This window comes from Falco peregrinus, chromosome 7 (genome assembly GCF_023634155.1).
Source record: "Falco peregrinus isolate bFalPer1 chromosome 7, bFalPer1.pri, whole genome shotgun sequence".
In the NCBI taxonomy this organism is placed as follows: Eukaryota; Metazoa; Chordata; class Aves; order Falconiformes; family Falconidae; genus Falco; species Falco peregrinus.
Window position 1 is genome coordinate 46,166,361 of NC_073727.1, and position 12,070 is coordinate 46,178,430.

Here is a 12,070-nt window from a genome sequence, read left to right on the forward strand (position 1 = left end):
AGTATTCAGTAAACAACTCGGGCTTTCTCAGTGTTTAGATCAGAGACAGGGAAAACAAACTTAAACGCCTACTTAAATAGTGCTAGTACAGCTAAAGGAGTAATTTTTCTCAGATTTCTACCTCGCGCTGTATCTCCCTTCCAGACAGGGACATTCAATCCCATCATTTCTCTTGTTTGGGTTTTCCGCTTGCTTGTTTTCTGTGAGAAAGGGGTAGCAAACCCCTGCTTATTTAAATATTAGAGCTGGGACCCAAATCAATATCTCAAATACAAAACACAGCCCAGACTTGGAGAAACTTGGCCACAAAGGCAAATACTGTGGTCTAAAATGAGCAAGTGTGGGGGCTAAGGAAGGGAGAATGTATTGACTCTGTGATAGAACTGCAGGGTTTTCCCTACAAGCCGTGCTAGGAAACAATTCCTTTTGTTGTTCCTGCTTTTAGAGAGAACATCAAAAGTTTAACTACATACCCTCTAAACATGGGAACTTACACAGTAATTCAGTGCATGATGTAGCATTTAAGAGCCATTCTCACGATTTACCGAGAGTCTTGGTTTATTTTTAAAAAACGTCACACAGTAAACCACTTTTCTTCCAAAACCTGTGATCAAATTAAGAACATTAAGCTGCAAATCCTCTGTTATGCCCATGCTTTTCCTTAAATTCAAATGTAGCCTTCTAACTTCCCCCAGGGTAAGCTTTCCCTTAACATTCAACCATGAAACTCATCAAACAAAGAGGCAAGGGAAAAAAACAAAACCCTTCCCCTCTCTTCCTTGCCTTCTCCTTTAGGTAGACCACTGAGCTGGAAGATCCCTGCAGGGAACTCGCCACCTGCAAGCACGAAGCTGGTCCAGTAAAAGAGCAGGGAGGAATGGCTAACTGCCCCTAGGCTTCTTCCAGCCCTGTTAAAAGAAGGCTCCATGCTGAAAATCAGTTTCCCTCAGTCTGCCCCGACATCCCAAGAGCTCTGAGACTTTTCACAGCCAAACAATGCTGAGCATTCACTATTGAGGTCTGAGGCGCAGAGACACACTGAGAGGCCACTACATCGGTATTATTCCACTACGTTCAGCCTGTTACCACAGCTATTAGCTGGCATGCTCACTTTTCAAATCCCCATCTCTTTGGAAACCCTGACTACCATTATTTTATTACAAAGAGACACAGGTTAAAAGAAGTTTATCTGGGCATTCTCCTAGTCTCCCCCTTTGGCATTACCTATAATTTGTTACTCATGTAGGCAGAACTTCAGTAAGAAGCGCCTCACTTTTGCAGTTGTATAGAAATTCTGTTGCTATTGATGTGGTTTATTAACAAAGATTTTGGGAAAATATTTGTGAAGTTTGTGTAATTTAGATCAGTAACAGAATGCAATCAGATGATCAGCCGTAACTATTCGGTAAGATATTTAAAATGAATAAGGGCTTGCAAGTAATTTCATTAACTTTATTCAGCAAAACAGAAGGATGTCAGTTCCCCTCCATATCATTTTTCTTCTTTTGCATCAATTTCTATATACAGCCATAGATGAAATTAGTTATCTCTGCAAGCAAAAGCATTTATCTTTCAGTACAATGAGCTATAAGAATGGCAATATTCCTCTCCAGCACAACTAGCATCAGGAGAGTAAAACAGGTGCCTTTTCCAATTGATCTGCATCACTTAATAGAGCACCAAAAGATATTAAAACTTCCACTCCAGTGATTTTTCAGTGAATACATGTTCTTTATAATCTAAGACTAAAGGACTTGAAACATTTTAAACCTTTAAACTATGCACAGACCCTGCCAATTAGAAATTCATTGCAAAATATTTTGAAGGTTAGAAAAACAATCCGGGAGAAACATTCCCCTCCTGATGAAATTAGAACAAAGTTCTTTGAAAACAATGACAAAGGCATCGGTTGCTGAAGGCCTGAACACCACACAGCAAGAAAATTTAAACTGACTGTGATCATATTGCTGCCTTTCGCATGGCAACTGCTATACCTGACCTCAAGTCAGAAAAATGCAACATCAAAACCCAAGAGCTCCGTGGCTAAAGTGTGACGTTCATATGCACATTGGTGGAAAGAAGAGAAGCTGCCAATGGTTCACCAGATGTAAAAGATCTTCAATGGCAAAATTACCAGAGACAGTGGAGTCACAGCTGTAAGGATAAAAGCATCTCTCACAAGCACAGCACAGATCCACTGGAATTAAAAAGAAGGGGCTTCAGCGCCAGTATTCCCCTTTGCCCTTTGAGGTACAACAACATAAAGCCATTTTTAGGACTTGACAAACAGCATCAACACAAACTGTGTTTCCAGAAGTAGAGAAACAAACTCTAATCCAATATAATCACTACATTTAACATATATTGGTTTTGTCTATATGTGCTTTATTTATAACTTATTCATGCCTAGGGGAGGAAGGATTTCCTGTGTCAGAAGAATATTAAAGAGAAAGTCCCGATGCTGCAGATAATTTGTTGTTAATACTTCTGCATCTATCAATAGCTCTATCTTGGAAGAATACTGCCTGGGGCGTAATGTGGGAGGATAAAAGCCTAGGAAAGCTAGAACAGAAGTCCCACACACTCAACACTTAACCAGTCACCACTGCCAATCTATAGAGTTTTGAGTTGTTGTCTCCCATTTATTAATTTTCTTAACAGCCACATGCTAACATTGACATACAGGGATGTGAGCAAAACAAATATCATAGGGATTTGCCAGTTTCTTATTGGAGGGACCAGGGAGGGGGTTTGTTATCAGGTTCCAAATACCCTGAAAAGGATAGTTCAAACTTCAAGTCCCACTGTGTCAGCACTCTGCCTCTCACATCCAGAGGTGGCAAGAAGCGTATTTAAGATAAAAGACCTGATAATCACCATTAGCAAACAGGAAAACAATTATGGAGTATGCACTGAGTATGTTACACTGGAGGCTCACCGTTTTCCCTCTGTATTGACATTCCTTCTCTTATGTTTGCTTTTCTCTTTTCAAACTAACATAGTTGATACAGGAACCTATCATTGATAGCAGTGGTTCTGCTTTGAGCCTCTAATATTACTCTGCACATAGTGATGTAGCTAGGAATCTCTCCTTAGCACTCCCACTTGCCCCCTTCATTTATTCCTTTGTTACAAAGATGAATGGCCATGGGAAGTGAGAGCTTATACTGTTAGTTTAAATAAAGGTAATTCCCTAGGCAACTCCATATTCTCATCTGAAATAGATTCATTTTAAGAAAAAAAAAAAAAATCTTCAGACCTGCAAAAGCAGAACAGAAGGGGTATTGCAAGCAGCTCGGGATTTTCAGATTTTCAAAGTGCTTAGCCATGGACTTTTCCCGTATGAGTTTTAAGGAAATATTTATTGTATTTAAGTCAGAAACTAGAAAAACCATCCTAGTACTATAAAAAAACCCCAACTTTTCATTACTAACTAGGTATCAGTAGCCCAAGAGAGTAAGTTTTTACCCACTTAAAAGACAAGCTGCTCTTTCTCACGGGGATGTACCGCATCAATCACATGCTAGGCCACCTAAAAGGTTCAGTTGATATCCCATTAATATCTACATCTAAAGCTTTAAAATTAGATAAACAGTTTCTGAAAAAGAAGTTATATTCTAACCCGCCATAAAAATTAAGTGGCTTTGGCCCATTTTCTCTATGGACATAAGTCTTGAGCCCTCAGTGTGGATGATTTATCCTTTCCCGTCCTCAGAACAAATGAGTTCATGCAAGAGGATGCAAAAGGAGACTTATACTTCAGCTGATACCCTGGAGTCCATCTCATGAGGTTGGTTAGATGAAAAACAACCCACAGTGAAGAAAAAAATTATCAGTTGTGCTTCTTCTGATTATCTGATGACACAACTTACTTGTGCTCTTGCCTGGAAAACTAATACTGATTGATGGCAGCTGTATAGCTCATCAGAAATTCCCACTTGAAATGCAAGGCATTTAGTACAATTTTAAGAAATGGGAGTACAGCACCACAGTGAAGGCAGAGATTATACATAATGAAATTTTAGCACTGCAGTTAGTCTGGGATCTTTGACAGTCTTCTCACGTAGAGCTCCGTGTCACAGCAAGGGAATTAGGCCCCAATTTTCAGAACAGCCCTTTGCTGAGGGTTTCCAGACTTGATGCCCCTTGTCAATGCTAAACACTCAGGGCTTCAAGCAAGGGGAAGCTGGAAGAGTAGTAACTTTAGAAAACAGGCCCTGGAGCCAGAGATTTAGCTTGTGAAAACAATTGTGAGTCCTTGCCTTTAACAGCCTACAAAAAAATTTAAATGCTGCTCAGTGCAGATCTGCCATAGGTCTTTGTCTGCCGCATCGGGAACGCTAGGTGTAAGCCTTGACAAGCAGAAGCCTAAAGAGGCCGTGATCCACTTTGCTAGCACAAAAGAAAGCTCCACTGTGTGAGATTAGCTTCTTTCCTTACGCTGCTGGTACAAGTCTGTCTGCTCCACACATCAAATACATTTAGATAGGTGGCCATCACCAATCTTCTGCCAGCATTCCCCAGCTAGGGCGTGGGCAGCTCTCCTCCTGCACAGCTTCATGGTCCTGCTGGCAACAAAGGCCTCAGCTAGGGAGCCCACCGAGTCAGGATTATGCCCATCTGGATATTTTTGTTGCTGTGGATAGACCTTTATCTGTTCCTAAGTGTAGTGTAGAAGCCATCTCACACAGGTGTATATGACATGTAACTCCTGTGGTGTCCTCCAGCACTGCAACATACTCAAGAGGCATTTTTTTTTTAATTATATAAAGAGACAAAACCCCCAACTCTTTCAACTCTATGTATATATTTATGCATTCTATACATTAAAAATATAATAATCATCTGTTGCCAAATGATACAATTTATTTTGAAAGAGAGGGACAAAAAATTGACCTGTTGTCATACTACACTACTACAACCCTCCACCTTTTCTGGGAAAATACAGAAAAGGTTAAGGAGTTTTGCTAAATATGCTATGCTTCCTACATGTAATAAAAGTAGGATTGGTGTTAAGTTGCCGAAACCTAAGGGTTTGATGGATAGAATAGCCCAAGTTAGAAGACAGATAAAACTACTTCTTTCTTCAACACCTACATGCACTAATGAGTTGGGACGGCCCCTCAGCTTGGGGTCAGAGACAGCATGCCACCAGAAAACACTTAACGTGCAAATCCTGTAAACCTATTCCTCTCTGGATGCTTTAAACTCCTACATTTCCCTACTTTTTACAATGGTAAGGACATTTTAGGATCTTCACACAAATGTCAGTAGTCCTGACTTTTCAGACTTGCCTTACTTGCTGCCATGAACAGGATGAAAGGATAGGTTCAACTTTATTGAGCCTGCTTTTATAGTGAAGAATCAATGGTTTAACTAATTGCAAGTCAATTTTACAGTCATATGTCTAGGATATGTGAATAAAACTTAAAAAATTTACCTTGTATTACAGGACATCAAAATTCATCAGGCAATCACATGAAGGATGAGGAGGGTCTCTCTTTTGTTGTTTGTTGAGGGTTTTTTTGCAGGGGGGGGTGGGGGTTGGTCTGTAAAAATCTGTTATATGAGCATACTCCTCCTCATTGCATTAGGCTCAGTTTATACTCAGATAACAACAGAGATGTTTCCTTCTGTAGTTGTTACTCTATACTTCAATCCTCCATCAAGACCAGCCAGGCTTGTTAAAACAGATATGTCAAAAGGTTAAGAAATGAACAAATAGATTTTCTCCAGCTGTAGAAAAAGTAGCTGGTAAACTCAACTCTTGGATCACTGCAAAGAGGTATTACTAAATCCAATGTCTGGTATTGATTTAAAATGGAAATAAAGGAGCGGATTGATTTAATCCAGTAAAAAAGTAAGCAACTGCATACTTCAATGTGGGAGAACTGGATGATCCCTAAGTAGGAAGAAAAGCATCTTAACAGATACATGATTTAGTATATACATTATGAATACAAAGCAAAATTCATTATAATAAATACCCAGTTTAAGTAAGCATTATTGAAATGGTAAATAGATTATATTAGAAATAATCATGTACCATAATAAAGGTTGTTCAGTAGAGACTACAGACATTTTATACACCTGACACTCATTTATTACTGAGGTTGTATCAAATTTGTAATGCTCCTAAATATTTGATACTTTGCTTTCAACATTTGGGTTTTAGGAAGGACGTAAAATGATTTTTATTTTTCCCTCTGCTTGCACTCTTTAAACCCAAACAAGACTTAGAAAAAAGTTACCTTCTTTGGCAGGGTGGGGAAAGGGATTTCCTAAGGCCTTTCTTTTCTCCTCTTTCCTCCCCACCCTCCAGTAAATGAAATTAAAGGTCAGTAAGTATTCAGTGCAGTGGAAAGCCCTAGGTTATAAAAATAAAGGAATTAGAAAAGCTATTCAGGATTATAATAACTGGTGTACTCTCTAGATCATTCTCAAAATCCAAACATGGTGGTGGAAATACACTAGGTATCCTGACATTGCTAGCAAACATGATTAAATATATTTATAAGCATTGTGAAAAAACACATCATACACAGGCAAAACATATCTCCCCAAATATTTGCTCTTGTCATTCAAGAGATTAATCCCTGAAGGAAACAATCATATAATGCATTTTTCATCTGCTGTTTTTTTTCTCTCTCTGCTTTAAAGACATAGGAAAAATCTTTTCAAAACAAAAAAATAATATATTAAAAATATTCTTTAAATATTTTCTTACTCCTTTTGGTAGGCTGTAATAAAACTGTTATGTCTTATATACTAGTCAAAAACCTTGCAAGACTAAATGCTAAGTTATAAACAGTCAACAAAATAAATTTAGGTTCTTAATTTTCAGACTAGTTCAGTCTCAGGACACTCTTTCAGAGTCACTTTAAATCCCTGTTAAGCCCACCTGTGAGCTTGCCTCTCTGCTCTCACTCTGGATGACATACTGTCAAGCCCCATCAGTGCTTACAACAGGAGTAATGATCTGCAGCCACAGAGCTCAGTTTTCACCGGCATCAGGCTCCTGCTCAAACTGTCGAGCTGCACGACTGTTCATGCCGGAGGCAAGGAGCGGCAGGGAGTACACAGCCCAGAGGCTACAGGGGGAAGAGGGCTGTACCCTCTGATGCAGCACCAAAGTGTTTGGAAACCTCTGGGAGAACAAAGGTACCTGCACAAACCATCAGGCACAGCTGTCCTTAAGACTGGATGCTGGTTTTTGCAGGTTCAACTAGAATACATGCTTGTCCCCTTACCTACAGAGGACCTTTAGGAAGGTCTTGTGGGTAATTAAAAAGCCCAAGAAAAGAACTTGACAGACAGGCAGGCTGATGGACCATTTCCTCTTTTTATTCCCATTTAAATAAAAAGCTTAGCTTCAGGCATGCAGTTCCATTGATTTAACTGGGATTATGAAATCTAACAACACACGTGTGTGCATGCATAAACGAACACACAACACATTGGTTTCTGGAAAGACATTATTTCCTATCAGACGATTCAAACAAAACCAAGTTGCAGTAAACTTCAGTGGCTTCAGAGGTACAGTTTGGGAATTTTTATCTCCTGTTAGTGCAACATCTCCTTCGGGTGGTGCCAAAAGCATCCTTTTCCTTTCTTCTCACTTTCTCCCACAACAAGTAGTATAATTTTACATCAGTTCATCTTCTGTAGAGCACTTACAAAGCCAGCATATACGAGTGACTTGTTTCAAACCACAGAAAGCTAAAGTATTGCACTGAAAGCCTGCTAGCAAGGTAAAGGAAGAATGCTTCTGCAAAGGTTTTAGTAAAATGACTAAATAACTTTTTTCTATAGCTAACAAAGCTATATAGATCTTTAGAGAGAGCAAATCTTCCAATCCCCAAATGAAACTAGAGCCGTATTTGAGATCACAACCTGTTTGATCTTTGACTAAACAAAACAACTGCTTAAGCTTTCACATGCCCCTGTGCAACACACTTCCACAAATCAATCACTGGAGATAAAACATTAACAGTGACAGGAACAAGGTATTATACTGACACAAAAATACAAGATATTTTGCACTACTACAGTTTCGGTAAAGATTCAGCATAAAGCATTTCTGAAACACTCAAACTCTGCAGTTTCTATCTGTATCTTCCTTTTCCACCCCCCCACACCCCAAAAAAGAAATGGCAAATCAAACACCCAGGAATAACAAACTTAGTGTTGTAACATGGCTTTGCATTCTTGTACAGCTATGTCAACCCACACAAAATGCAATTATGATGATGATCAAAACAGCCCCACACCACAGCATTTAATATTTGCCACTCAAGCAGTGAATTAAGGACATTTGGGTACATCACTGAGATGACAGAACACAGGCACACTGAGATGAACACGCTGCAATAGCCAAAGGGACTGGTCATCCCAGCTATGCTAGACTCAAGGACCAATTCAGGAAAACCCTGCCTCAGGAAATGTTTGGTATGAAGATACAGACTATAAGTATTTGTCATTTTTCTTGCTACTTCATTCTTAGAAATTAAGGTTACCTTCAAAATTAAATGAAGTATCACAATAACCTTCCTATTTTAAATTACTCAACAGTCATTAAGTGCTTACTGTATTACATTACATAGCTGGTCCACGACACAAAAATGACAAACCAAAAAAAGTGTCATACATACTTTTAAAGAACAGCACTACCAGTTGTTTGTTGTTTTGGTTTTTTTGGTGGTTTTTTTCATTCTTTTTTGTTTGTTTGTTTGTTTTAAGAAAAGATTCTCTGGTTTTAGGGTCTTATAGGAACACCAAATACTGGTGAAAACTTTTAGAGGAAGCAGGGAAAAGTGAGAAAGATGGAAAAGGTAAAAGAAAGGAAAAGGCTTACCCCAGAAACTCGTCCTACAGCAAATGCAGATTCATTTTCACTGGAGGCATAACTCTATATATGTTATAGTTCCCATCTAGTCCAACAAGTAACAGATAATTAGCTACTGCTGTCTTCAAACAGTCTAGAAATGTTATTGTCCAGAAACACGTCTGCAGAGTAAGGTCCTTCACTCCACCACGATTACTTCTGCACTTGTGAAGCTGTGTAACTGGTTACTCTCTTGGAGACGTTCAGCACAGGATTAACAAGTAGCTAAGAGCTATACTCTCATTCCAATTTTAAAACTGCAGTTTTGATACCACAGCTGGACACCTGCCATAACTGCAGGCCTCAAATAGGAATATTGCTTATTTAAAAAAAAAAAAAAAGAAAAAGAAAAAAAAGAACATCCTTCGAGAAAACTCTTCTTCCCCATTTGCTGCTCTGCAGCATCTTCAGCCTCCTTGGGGAGTGTGTTTATTCCACTGCCAGCTTTGGATTCCAGTTCCAGAGAACTGCAGGCACATCAAGCAGTATCTTTCAGTTATTTAAGTTTGGGAATCCTCCAGAATTGCTTTCCATAAGCTGTCCGGGAAATGCTGCTTGGCTAATTTGCACTATGGCTAGGACTCAAACTCCCTGTACAGACTACACAAAGGACTGATGGAAAATACTTTCTTAAAATAGCAATGTCGCCACCACCACACACACACTCTGCATCACTAACCTACACTGACATAATCTGGCAAGTGAAATGGGAAGAAAAATTCTATTTTCTGCCAACAAAAGAGGAAATTCATTAGTTGGATATTATATAACCTATAATAATTTAAAAACAAAAAACCCCACCCTCTCAAACTTCTTAAATGCACGTATTACATATACAGCATTTCTTTCTTTATTCTCTCTTCTAGACACATGGTTAAGTTACTTAAGTTACCAAGTAGCACCAAAGCCACAGAAGCCACTGAAGAGATATCTTCAGTAAAAACAGAGTAAAATATACCAGCCTAACTTCTTTCCCCGTGGTATGTAGGAATACTGGATTTTCTTTTTTTTAAACACGGTTATGGAGGGACAAAGAGTTGTTTTCTGGGTTTGGTGTTTTTCGTTTTTTTTTAAATTATTATTCTACTTAAAGTACTACTTTTCCTAATCCAAAACTGTAAGCTTGCAAATCTTTAGAAAAAGTAGAAATGAGAGGTAAAGAATGAAAACATTTCTGCCGTGCAGCTACATAAGCAAGAGAGTGTCTTTTTTTCTAAGACTATTTTGAACAAAAGCAACACTTAAAATATGAGCCTCAGTCTGGAGCACAGAGTTAACCTCTGTAATAAAAGTGAGTTCCAGATTAACTAAGGAAATCCCAAGGGTATATATTACTTCTTGCTAGCAAAGACAAATTCATGTGTATTGCATTAGGTCAGTTTCACACATATATAACGTTAGTCAATAAGCTAAGGGTGAAGCACCACACATCATAATCAGCCACTGATATGTGCTGAATATGTGGTAATATAAACATTGACCTTCCTATTAAATAGAATTTAAAACTTTGAAGAGTACAAGAGTTTAGGTCCTAGAAATATAAATTAGTTATTCAATGGGCAGGGCACACCAAATGTTCAATTACCACATATTCTAACATACCTGTATTGCTCACCATCACTGGTCATGTTCTCTATGGCTTATATTGTTGGTACCAGAGTAAAATGTTCATAAAGAGTCTAAATATTATTTGAAATTATCCTAGCATTAAAAGATAAGTTCTAGCTGTATTGGAGGGCAAAACATGTACCACCTAAGCACTAAGTTGCATAATAACTACAACTTATTGTTCCATCAATGTTTGTCAAACAGGGGCTATCCTTCCATGCATGCCAAACAGTAAACTCAAAAGAAAGCTCCTGGAAAATACAGAGAACTAACTTCAGCAGTTATGAACATCACCAGCTACGTACTCCTCTGAATTTCTTAAAATACATGCCACAAACCCAACTAAAATACTTCATGGGTGGGGGCCAGCATCCTGTTCATTTAAGCTTCAAGGAAACTACCTGTCCTTCATGTGTTCTGACCGAAGTTTGCAATGAGGAAACAGCAAATGAAAAAAGACTAATTAATGCAGGTTTTTCATTAATTCTTTTTAAACTTCAGAGCTGCATGAATTAAAGATAAAGTAAGTTTACTCCCTAGAAATCGTATTAAAGTATGAAGTGAGTCAGGGCCCCTAGAGAGATAATAGAAATCACATCTTCAGATAGGCTTTACAAAGCTCAATATTAAATTAAGAAAACTGTCAGATTCTGGGGTTTAATTAGTCCTGGCAGGTCTGGACCACTGGGAACATTTCCAAAATTTCAATCATCAAAGTAATTATTGAAAGTTTTAGGGTTGGATGGGAGGAAAAGGAAATAGGACAGCAAAGGGGAAGGAGCAAAGGAGGCAGCTTGTTTCTCACCACCAGCATAGGGCTTTTTAACTTTTCAGTTCTGCAGCAAGTTTGATCAAAAAAGGAAAATAAACTTGACCTAGTGGTAACACTCGAAGCCTCTGCACAAATAAACTGAATACTAATTTGATCATCTTCCAGCTCGCTCCCTCAGGCAGCACTATGCAAATGAGCTACATCTTCCTGAACAAAAATTCACAAGTAAATGCGTGGTTTGTGTTTTCAGCTCCTTCCTGTGCAACCAGGAACAGATTTGTTCCTTTCAGTATTGTAATCAGCATCCAAGAATTTGGAGATTTTGTATTACACTTGTTCAAAAATTAGTTATTTGACACATTTCATGCACCTTTCTAATACATCTCAAGAATGTGGAGGAAGCAGTGTTTGAATTTCAGCTGTGCCTATCAAAAAGGAAAAAAACCTTGGTCAGGTAATACCTGACCCAGTTCCAAGTTTTGCTTATTTTGAACAGCCCTGGATTTGGCCATCACATTCAAATATTGCTACTGGGCCCAGTTCAGCAAAGGGCAATACGTACTTTTATCTTTATCACACACGCTTAACTTTGTACTTGTGAGCAAAGAATGAAGGTCAGAGCAATCTCACCTATCTTCTTAAGCAGAATTCCTCAATTTAATATTAAACATATCCTAGATGAGTTTACTTAGAAGTTGTATGTGCATTAATTCACTAGCAATACTTTCACTCTTTTCCCTTTTTTTAATTAAAAGCTCTCCCATCACTATTAGACAGCTCACCTAGACTGCGACAATACCACAGCT

The 12,070-nt window shown here is 38.5% G+C and overlaps 1 protein-coding gene across 2 annotated transcripts in view; it reads right to left on the bottom strand.

Moving 5' to 3' along the window:
• The window catches only part of PLEKHG1 (pleckstrin homology and RhoGEF domain containing G1), a 136,181-nt gene that overhangs the window by 61,937 nt on the left and 62,174 nt on the right, over positions 1 to 12,070 (bottom strand). The window contains exon 1 of one of the 2 annotated variants that reach the window (XM_027796932.2): positions 5,441 to 5,536. The exons of the other annotated variant lie outside the window; for it this stretch is intronic. The gene's annotated coding sequence lies outside the window, so the exon portion shown is untranslated. Of the gene's footprint in view, positions 1 to 5,440; positions 5,537 to 12,070 lie in introns of those variants that run through there. 2 annotated transcript variants of the gene reach the window in all.